The sequence below is a fragment of the Vipera ursinii genome (genome assembly GCF_947247035.1).
Source record: "Vipera ursinii genome assembly, chromosome: 3".
NCBI classification, from domain to species: Eukaryota; Metazoa; Chordata; class Lepidosauria; order Squamata; family Viperidae; genus Vipera; species Vipera ursinii.
Window position 1 is genome coordinate 201196437 of NC_139516.1, and position 8349 is coordinate 201204785.

General features: G+C 44.4%; 1 long non-coding RNA gene across 1 annotated transcript; it reads left to right on the plus strand.

Moving 5' to 3' along the window:
• Positions 1 to 524: 524 nt before the first annotated feature.
• Positions 525 to 8045, plus strand: LOC310637549. The gene is made up of 3 exons (XR_014491943.1): positions 525 to 815; positions 6749 to 6865; positions 7978 to 8045. It is a non-coding gene; the product is annotated as an uncharacterized lncRNA (long non-coding RNA).
• Positions 8046 to 8349: the final 304 nt, after the last annotated feature.

The following is an 8349-nucleotide window of genomic DNA, read 5'->3' on the forward strand; positions in this document are numbered from 1 at the left end:
GGCACTGAAAAAAGTGGCTTAGGACCATTTTTCACATTTGCAACCGTTGCAGCATCCCCATGCTCATGCGATCAAAATTCAGACGCTTGGCAACTAACTCGTAGTTACGGCGGTTGCATCGTCCTGGGGTCATGTGATCCCCTTTTGCGACCACCTGACGAGCAAATTCAATGGGGAAGCCAGATTCACTTAACAACTGCATTAATAACTTAACAACTGTGGCAAGGAAGATTGTTAAAATGGAGCAAAACTCACTTAACCGCTGTCTCGCTCAGTAACAGAAAATTTGGGCCCAATTGTGGTCAGAAGTTGAGGACTAGCAGTACCAGGTCGATGTGGGAGTAGGTGAATCCTTAGGGACCAAAGCTATTTGGAGCTTCAAAGGGGCGCGTCTCCATCCTTTAAATTTTACCCACAAGCAAACTGGCGACCGATCCAGATGTAGTAGGAACTCTGCTCCTGCATTCTGGAAAAAAACAAAAACAAAACAAAACACCGCTTGTTTTATCCAGAATCATCTTTTGTTTCCATGCAGTTGCTTGTGTACCCCTGAGACCACTTAGAAGAATAAAGGAATATGAGTGATTGCCAGGCGCCTGGTCGGGATAATTTAGCGTTAATGGGGAAAAAAAGAAAAGAAACTATAGCGAGGTTCCAAATGATTTGAGAGGACAGGCCAAACATTCAGCATAATCATGATAAACTGGAAGAACTGGGCTGTTTGCAATCACACAACGAGCAACAAGAACAAATGAAAACAGAAATGACTCCTGGGGAAGAAGAAACGAAGGGATAAATACCGCTTGTCGAACGACGTGGGTAAAGGTACACAGTGTATGGAATGTGACGCTGAACCTGCTATTTTTACTTTACTTAGATCCTCGTGGGAGCTGTCTCATTCCAGATCAGGGCATAATTTCTTTAAAAGGCCATTTTAAAAGAATCTATGTTATCAATGAATAAACAAAATTGTGTTCCTTTTTTTAAAAAAAACCCCTGAAAATGTTCCTATAAATAATACCTACAAAAATATCACTTTAAAGGACACGAGACAACCTGTGCCCTGTTGGGTCATTGTTTTGAAGATATTTTCTTATTTAAACACGGAGACAGAATGGCTGCAAGTAGGCAAAAAATAAAAGTAGTGGGATCAGGGACAACTTTTGACTTCCTACTGTTTTTTCCTATTGAGTTTCTTTGTGGGAAGCTGGCAGAGAGAAGCAGGAATTTTCTTCCCTTCCCTTCCCTTCCCTTCCCTTCTCCTTCCCTTCTCTTCCCTTCCCTTCCCTTCTCCTTCCCTTCCCTTCCCTTCCCCTCCCCTCCCTTCCCTTCCCTTCCCTTCCCTTCCTTTTCCTTCCCTTCCCTTCCCTTCCCTTCCCTTCCCTTCCCCTCCCCTCCCGTCCCTTCCCTTCCCTTCCCTTCCCTTCCCTTCCCTTCCCTTCCTTTTCCTTCCCTTCCCTTCCCTTCCCTTCTCCTTCCCTTCCCTTCCCTTCCCTTCCCTTCCCTTCCCCTTCCCTTCCCTTCCCTTCCCTTCCCCTGCCCTCCCTTCCCTTCCCTTCCCTTCCCCTTCCCTTCCTTTTCCTTCCCTTTCCTTCCTTTCCCCTTCCCTTCCCTTCCCTTCCCTTCCCCTCCCTTCCCTTCCTTTCCCCTTCTCTTCCCTTCCCCTTCCCTTCCCCTTCCCCTTCTCTTCCCTTCCCTTCCCCTTCCCCTCCCTTCCCCTCCCTTCCCTTCCCTTCCCCTCCCTTCCCCTCCCTTCCCTTCCCTTCCCTTCCCTTCCCCTTCTCTTCCCTTCCCTTCCCTTCCCTTCCCTTCCCTTCCCTTCCTTTCCCCCCCCTCCCTTCCCTTCCTTTCCCATTCCCTTCCACTTCCCCTTCCCTTCCCTTCCCTTCTTCCCCTTCCCCTCCCTTCCCCTCCCTTCCCTTCTCTTCCCCTTCTCTTCCCTTCCCTTCCCTTCCCTTCCCCTTCCCTTCCTTTTCCTTTCCTTCCCTTCCCTTCCCTTCCCTTCCTTTCCCCTTCCCTTCCCTTCCCCTCCCTTCCCTTCCTTTCCCCTTCTCTTCCCTTCCCCTTCCCTTCCCCTTCCCCTTCCCCTTCCCCTTCCCCTTCTCTTCCCTTCCCCTTCCCCTCCCTTCCCTTCCCTTCCCTTCCCCTCCCTTCCCTTCCCTTCCCCTTCTCTTCCTTTCCCCTTCCCTTCCCTTCCCTTCCCCTCCCTTCCCTTCCCTTCCTTTCCCATTCCCTTCCCCTTCCCCTTCCCTTCTTCCCCTTCCCCTCCCTTCCCCTCCCTTCCCTTCTCTTCCCCTTCTCTTCCCTTCCCTTCCCTTCCCCTTCCCTTTCCTTCCCTTCCCTTCCCTTCCCTTCCCAGCAGACAAGTAAGTGGCTGCTGCTGGATAGGTGAGGAAGAGGGATTGCTAGACTGGCTGGGAAACTGGAAAAACATTCCCAGAATATAAAATAATTCAATTTTATAACTCTTGGTTTAGTATAGAGGTTTGCTCTCTGATCAATAGAAATCCTTTGGGTTTTTTCTTTAAAAAGTTTAAATGCTCCCCAGATAAATTGTGCCATATGTCTAGTCTAAAGAAGACAAGGACCAGAGATGACATGATAGCAGTCTTCCTTCCTCTCTCCTTTCCCCTTCCCTTTCTTAATCTTCCTTCCTTCCTTCCTTCCTTCCTTCCTTCCTTCCTTCCTTCCTTCCTTCCTTACTTACTTACTTACTTACTTACTTACTTCTCCCCAGAGAAGGATTTATTTCAACCTGCTTTGTAAAACAGAGAAGCAGTCCCTGCTTGACGTCACACAAAGAATAATTTGTGTCCATTCAGGATATCTTTAAACCGAAAACCAGGTCATTACATTGAAGTATAATTGATTTATTGACAGATATCTGTACTGGAGGTCAATAAGCCGCAAAAAGCTTGCAGAAGTTACAAGCTCTCTTTGTAGTCGTACGCAAATCATCACTTCCATTTCATTGGTTATATGATAATTACAGTTAATTAGGCAAGGTGCAGTAGGACATTCTGGTCAATGAGATTGCTAAGATTAACCTTACCAACTGAATTAATTCATGTGCACATTAAAATATATAAGGAGAGTGTAGATAAAAGGAGATGGTTTCCCTACATGATTGAACCTTTAATTTAAACAAAAGGACTAAGATTCCACAGCAAAATTGTTAATTTGGCTACAGCGTTACCGGAAAAACCTCCTTTCCAGCATTTATTGATAATGCTTCCCAAGTATCTATTATTAACCTTCATGGCTACATTGTAGTCTTTGGTTAACACTTTCACTGTTTTAGTAACACTTTATAGTTTCCAGCAATACCTAAGTGTGGGATTCATTTTCCTGAGTGTCTGTGTTGTGATTCAGGGTCAGCCTGTGGGTTCGGCAGTTGGGTCGGACGACTCAGAGGAGGAGAGGGGTGTTGAAGAGCTTGCTGAGGGGGTTGAAGATCTTGCTGATGAGAGCCCTCAGCCAGGCCCCTCCCACCTGGTCACGACGGAGACCCAGCTGTGTGAGCCTGACAGCGTGGATGAAGATGACCCACAGCTGGCCCTGTTCAAGGACGCCCGACGCAGGAGGCAGTCAATCAGGAGTAAACAGAGGAAGGCAATGGGGCACCTCGGAAGGAGGCAGAGAGAAGCCACGCCCTGAACTGTATAAAAGGGGAATGCGTGGGATGGCTGGTTTGCTGAAGGCAACCGCTTGAAAAGCTCCTGTTTCTTGGTTCGTGTCTTGTTCCGTTTGTTTTTGTATCAATAAATTTGGCAAGCTTAATTCCAGCCTCTTGCCTTCTTGTAAAAGTGGTTGTCCCTGCCTTTTCTGCAGGGCCGGTAGCAGGCTGGTACAGAACAGTCTTGTTGAATTCACAGCATGGTCTGTTCAATCATTTCACTGGACTGGAAACTGGAAAAACATGAGTTCTAATTCTTCTACAGGCACAAAAGCTGGCTGGGTGATTTTCGGCCAGTTCCAGGTCTACCTCACAGGGTTGTTTTTGTAGAGAACATCAGAGGCAGAAGCATTATGTACCTTCTCTTGAATGGGCAAACAAAGATGGTATATAAATCAAATAAATAATTGCATAAAATTTAGAAAACTTGCTGATTAATTTGTATAAAAATTGTGGTTTGAATGAAATCCTCAACGTTCATCCAGCAAACCTCCAAAGCCTCATCGGGTACTTCTATTAACCAAAGACTTGTTTGTTCAGTGTTGTGCAGCATGGCAGTTATTTAGTGAACTGGAAAAGTTCTGGTGCAAGCCATTTTGTGAGAGCGCCCACCGAAGCTTCTCCGATTCCAAATAGGCATACTCACCACTGCCATTCCCCATGCCAAGGCCAGACCTAAGTAGATGAAGCTTGCATAACTTGGGGTTGTTGTTGTTAGTTGCAAAGTCGTGTCCGACCCACCACGACCCTATGGACAACGTTCCTCCAGGCCTTCCTGTCCTCTACCATCTTCTGGAGTCCATTTAAGCTCACGCCTACTGCTTCAGTAACTCCATCCAGCCACCTCATTCTCTGTCGTCCCAGTCTTCTATTGCCCTCAATCTTTCCCAGCATTAGGCTCTTCTCCAGTGAGTCCTTCCTTCTCACTAGGTGGCCAAAGTATTTGAGTTTTAGCCTCAGGATCTGGCCTTCTAAAGAGCAGTCAGGGTTGATCTCCTCTAGGACTGACTGGTTTGATCACCTTGCAGTCCAAGGGACTTGCAGGAGTCTTCTCCAGCACCAGAGTTCAAAGGCCTCAATTCTTTGGCGTTCAGCCTTTTTTATGGTCCAGCTTTCACTGCCATACATTGCAACTGGGAAGACCATAGCCTTGAGTATACGCACTTTTGTTGACAGGGTGATGTCTCTGCTTTTTAGTGTGCTGTCTAGATTTGCCATGGCTTTCCTCCCGAGGAGCAAGTGTCTTTTAATTTCTTGGCTACAGTCCCGATCTGCAGTGATGGGGGGGGGGGGGTAGCGCAATAATTTAAGTGTTTGTTGTTCTCTAATAATTCCATTTCTTCTTGATCTTGATGGCAAAAAAAAAAAATCAATATTCCTCAACCATGGCAACTTTCAGATGTGTGGACTTTAACTCCCGGCATTCTCCAGGCAGAAAACTTTTTTTTTTGTTCTACCTGTTAACTATTCTGTTATTAATATAGTAGATAGATGATGGGTTATTTATATAATAGATATATGACAGGTTAATATAGTAGATAGTTGACAGGTTAATAATTTGCACATAGAGTTAGAAATTTAAAAATGTCGGGCCTGATTCGCAAGGCTTAGAAAACTAATATTGTTGCAATATATTTATCAGTATTCAAGTAAAGAAATATATTTGTCAGTATTCAACTAGACAAAGACACAACTAAATGTATGTGTGTGTGGCTTTTTTAATGCCTTGATTTATTTATTTTTGCAAAAAAACTCTTTTTTTGCAGTTTTGTTCAACTTCCTTTGAATAATTAAAAAAAAGTAACGTGGATTCGGGGACGCGGTGGCTCAGTGGGTTAGGACACTGAGCTTGTCGATCAGAAGATCGGCAGTTTGGCGGGTCGAATCCCGAGTGCCGCGTAACAGAGTGAGTGCCTGTTACTCGTCCCAGCTTCTGCCAACCTAGCAGTTCGAAAGCACGTAAAAATGCAAGTAGAAAAATAGGGACCACTACGGTGGGAAGGTAACAGCGTTCCGTGCGCCTTTGGCACCTAGTCATGCCGGCCACATGACCAGGGAGACGTCCTCGGACAAGCGCTGGCTCTTCGGCTTTGAAACGGAGATGAGCACCGGCCCCTAGAGTCGGAAACGACTAGCATGCATGTGCGGGGGAACCTTTACCTTACCTTTTAACGTGGATTCAGATATCTAGAAGCGTGTGGGAAAGACAATATTCATTGAATCCTGATTAAATACTGTTAGGAAAAGAAAGCAGCAAAGCAGCAAAACAGGAAAATGGAGATAATCATAACTGGTAAGAACAAGGAACAGGAAGTGGGAAGTTTGAAGATGGCAGACATTCAGTACAATTTTCTCCTCTGGTTGACAAGCCTTTTTGTATTTAGAGAGTGCTTCTTTGAAAAACCGAGGTCCCCAACCTTTTGGGTACCAGGGACCAATTCCGTGGAGAGAGTTTTTTCCGCAGAGTGGAGGGTGCGTGGTTTGGTGTGCTGCCTGCATCCCGTGGATGGGGCTTTGCTTATTTGTGCGGACCGGTTGCTGACATGCTGCGGCCCAGTACCGGTCTACGGACTTGGGTCTGGGGACCCCTGATTTAGGAGGCCTGGTAAAAATTCTGAAATTCAGAACTGGAATTTGGCATTCCTGTTTTAATGCACAGTGCATTAAAAATTCCTGTAATTAATGCACAGTGCATTACAAATTAGGTGAAATTACACCAAAACATCCTGTCTCTTTCTTTAGTGGGAACAGACAAGACAGTGGTATGTTGATTGTGTTTTGATTTTGATGGGTTTGGGGAGGGCTTGCATACATTTTGTATCCTTCTTTTTTGCAGTATCATCAATTATGGGAGGGGCAGCCGTCTAAATTGAATGAATGAATGAATGAATGAATGAATGAATGAGGTTTATTTATTTATTTAGTGCATGGCATATCATGCACTATAGCTGCCTCAGGAATTCTGGGAGTTGAAGTCCACGAGTCCTAAAAGAGCCTACCCCTGACCTAGATTAATATAACACAATAAAATATAAATGTTAACAAGATGTATGTTCAAATACCGATTTCTAGGCCATCTAACCATTGAAATGCAGCATCGTTTATCTGAAGAAGAAAAAAAAAATCAGATGCTGAACTGGTGTATTCTCACAGCTTACAGCTGTTCACGATGCGATCTATATGAATGAGGTATGATTGGATCTCGCATATCCAAACGTGAAGGAATTTTTCTTTCTGGATGAAGCTGTAGTGTTCCTTTAGTGTTGCTTGGTTGAACTGCTGCTTTTTCTCTTACAAATTATTTCCTCTTAATGATCCTTTAAAGTTGCCTGCCAGGGTTACCTTCCAGGTAATGAAGATAAATAGATACATGGGCTGTAAATAGCCAAATCTTCAGACCTAGCTTCCCTACACAAGCAGTCTATTTTCTCAACCAGAATGAACGATTAAAAGAGAAAACTATTGGCTTGCTGCTGTGGGAAGTCAGCCCCCCAGAGAAGGAAATATTAAAAGAGCAGAAAAATATATTTCCTCAAAGGATCTTAAAGAGGCAGAAAAGCATGCCCAGTTTTCTTAATAGTCCCCCAAGTCTGCCTCCCCCACGCAGAAACCAGCTCTGTAGAAGTGCAAATGTAAATAATTCAGGAAGGTTGGAGGCCTCCAGCTAGAAGCTTAGGAAAACAAAGACACCTAAAATCTACATACCCCACCCAAATTCTAAGACAGGACATAATAGGATTAACTCATAGATACCAAAAGGCACATTCAGATTCAGGTCAAAGTTCATGCCACAGGAACAACTCCAAACCAAAGGCTCCAGAGGGTATAAAAACCCACTCCCTACATGTGCTTGCTCTTTTCTTCCAGAGCCATCTTTCTGTCTGGCTCTCCTCTTCAATAAACTGCAACCTTCTTTCTAAAGCAGTCGCCATGTTGTTTATTCCCGGCTTGGACTGAACCATGATGAAGACTTTTCCTTCAATATTGCATTCAAAGAAAAATTTTGCATTATAACTATTGTGTAATCTCCTTAGGAGTTCCAAAAATACCAGCGTGTTTAAATCCTTTAAGTTCTTTGGGGTATGTGTGTGTGTGTGTGTGTGTATACTCACTCTTATGCTGTGTCTATATCTATGCATCTGCACACTGGGAAGCTCAGGGTGGGCACATATAATCTGCAGTGGATCACTGCACCAGGAGGGAACAGGGAATGATGTTTAGCCTGGAGTAACCTGCAATGAAGTTCTGTAAAAACCTTGCACCTCGAATCTCACAGTTCAAATTTCACTTTAAAATTACAGATAAAACTTCGACTGCTCCACAACAGCAACTGAAATGCATTTAGAACAATTGGCATATCTAATCATAGAGGAGATGTCACTGTGCCTTAGAAGACATAGGAAACAGTAGCAGGAACGTAAGGAGCAAGGTGGTAGGAAGTTTCATTGCCTCATGACTTTGCTAGTTGGCTTGTGTGTGATTTCTTGACAAAGAAATAATATTCTGTCGCTTCCAATACAGGTTATCCATTGCAGCTGCATTCTTAATGACAAGCGCTGCCATTAAGTGTTCAACCACATCCAGACCTCTGAGAATTCATCTCACATATCATAGAAGAGGTAGGAATGGCTATATTGCAACTTTGGGTATGGAAGAGGCGTTTTTGTTTTAAA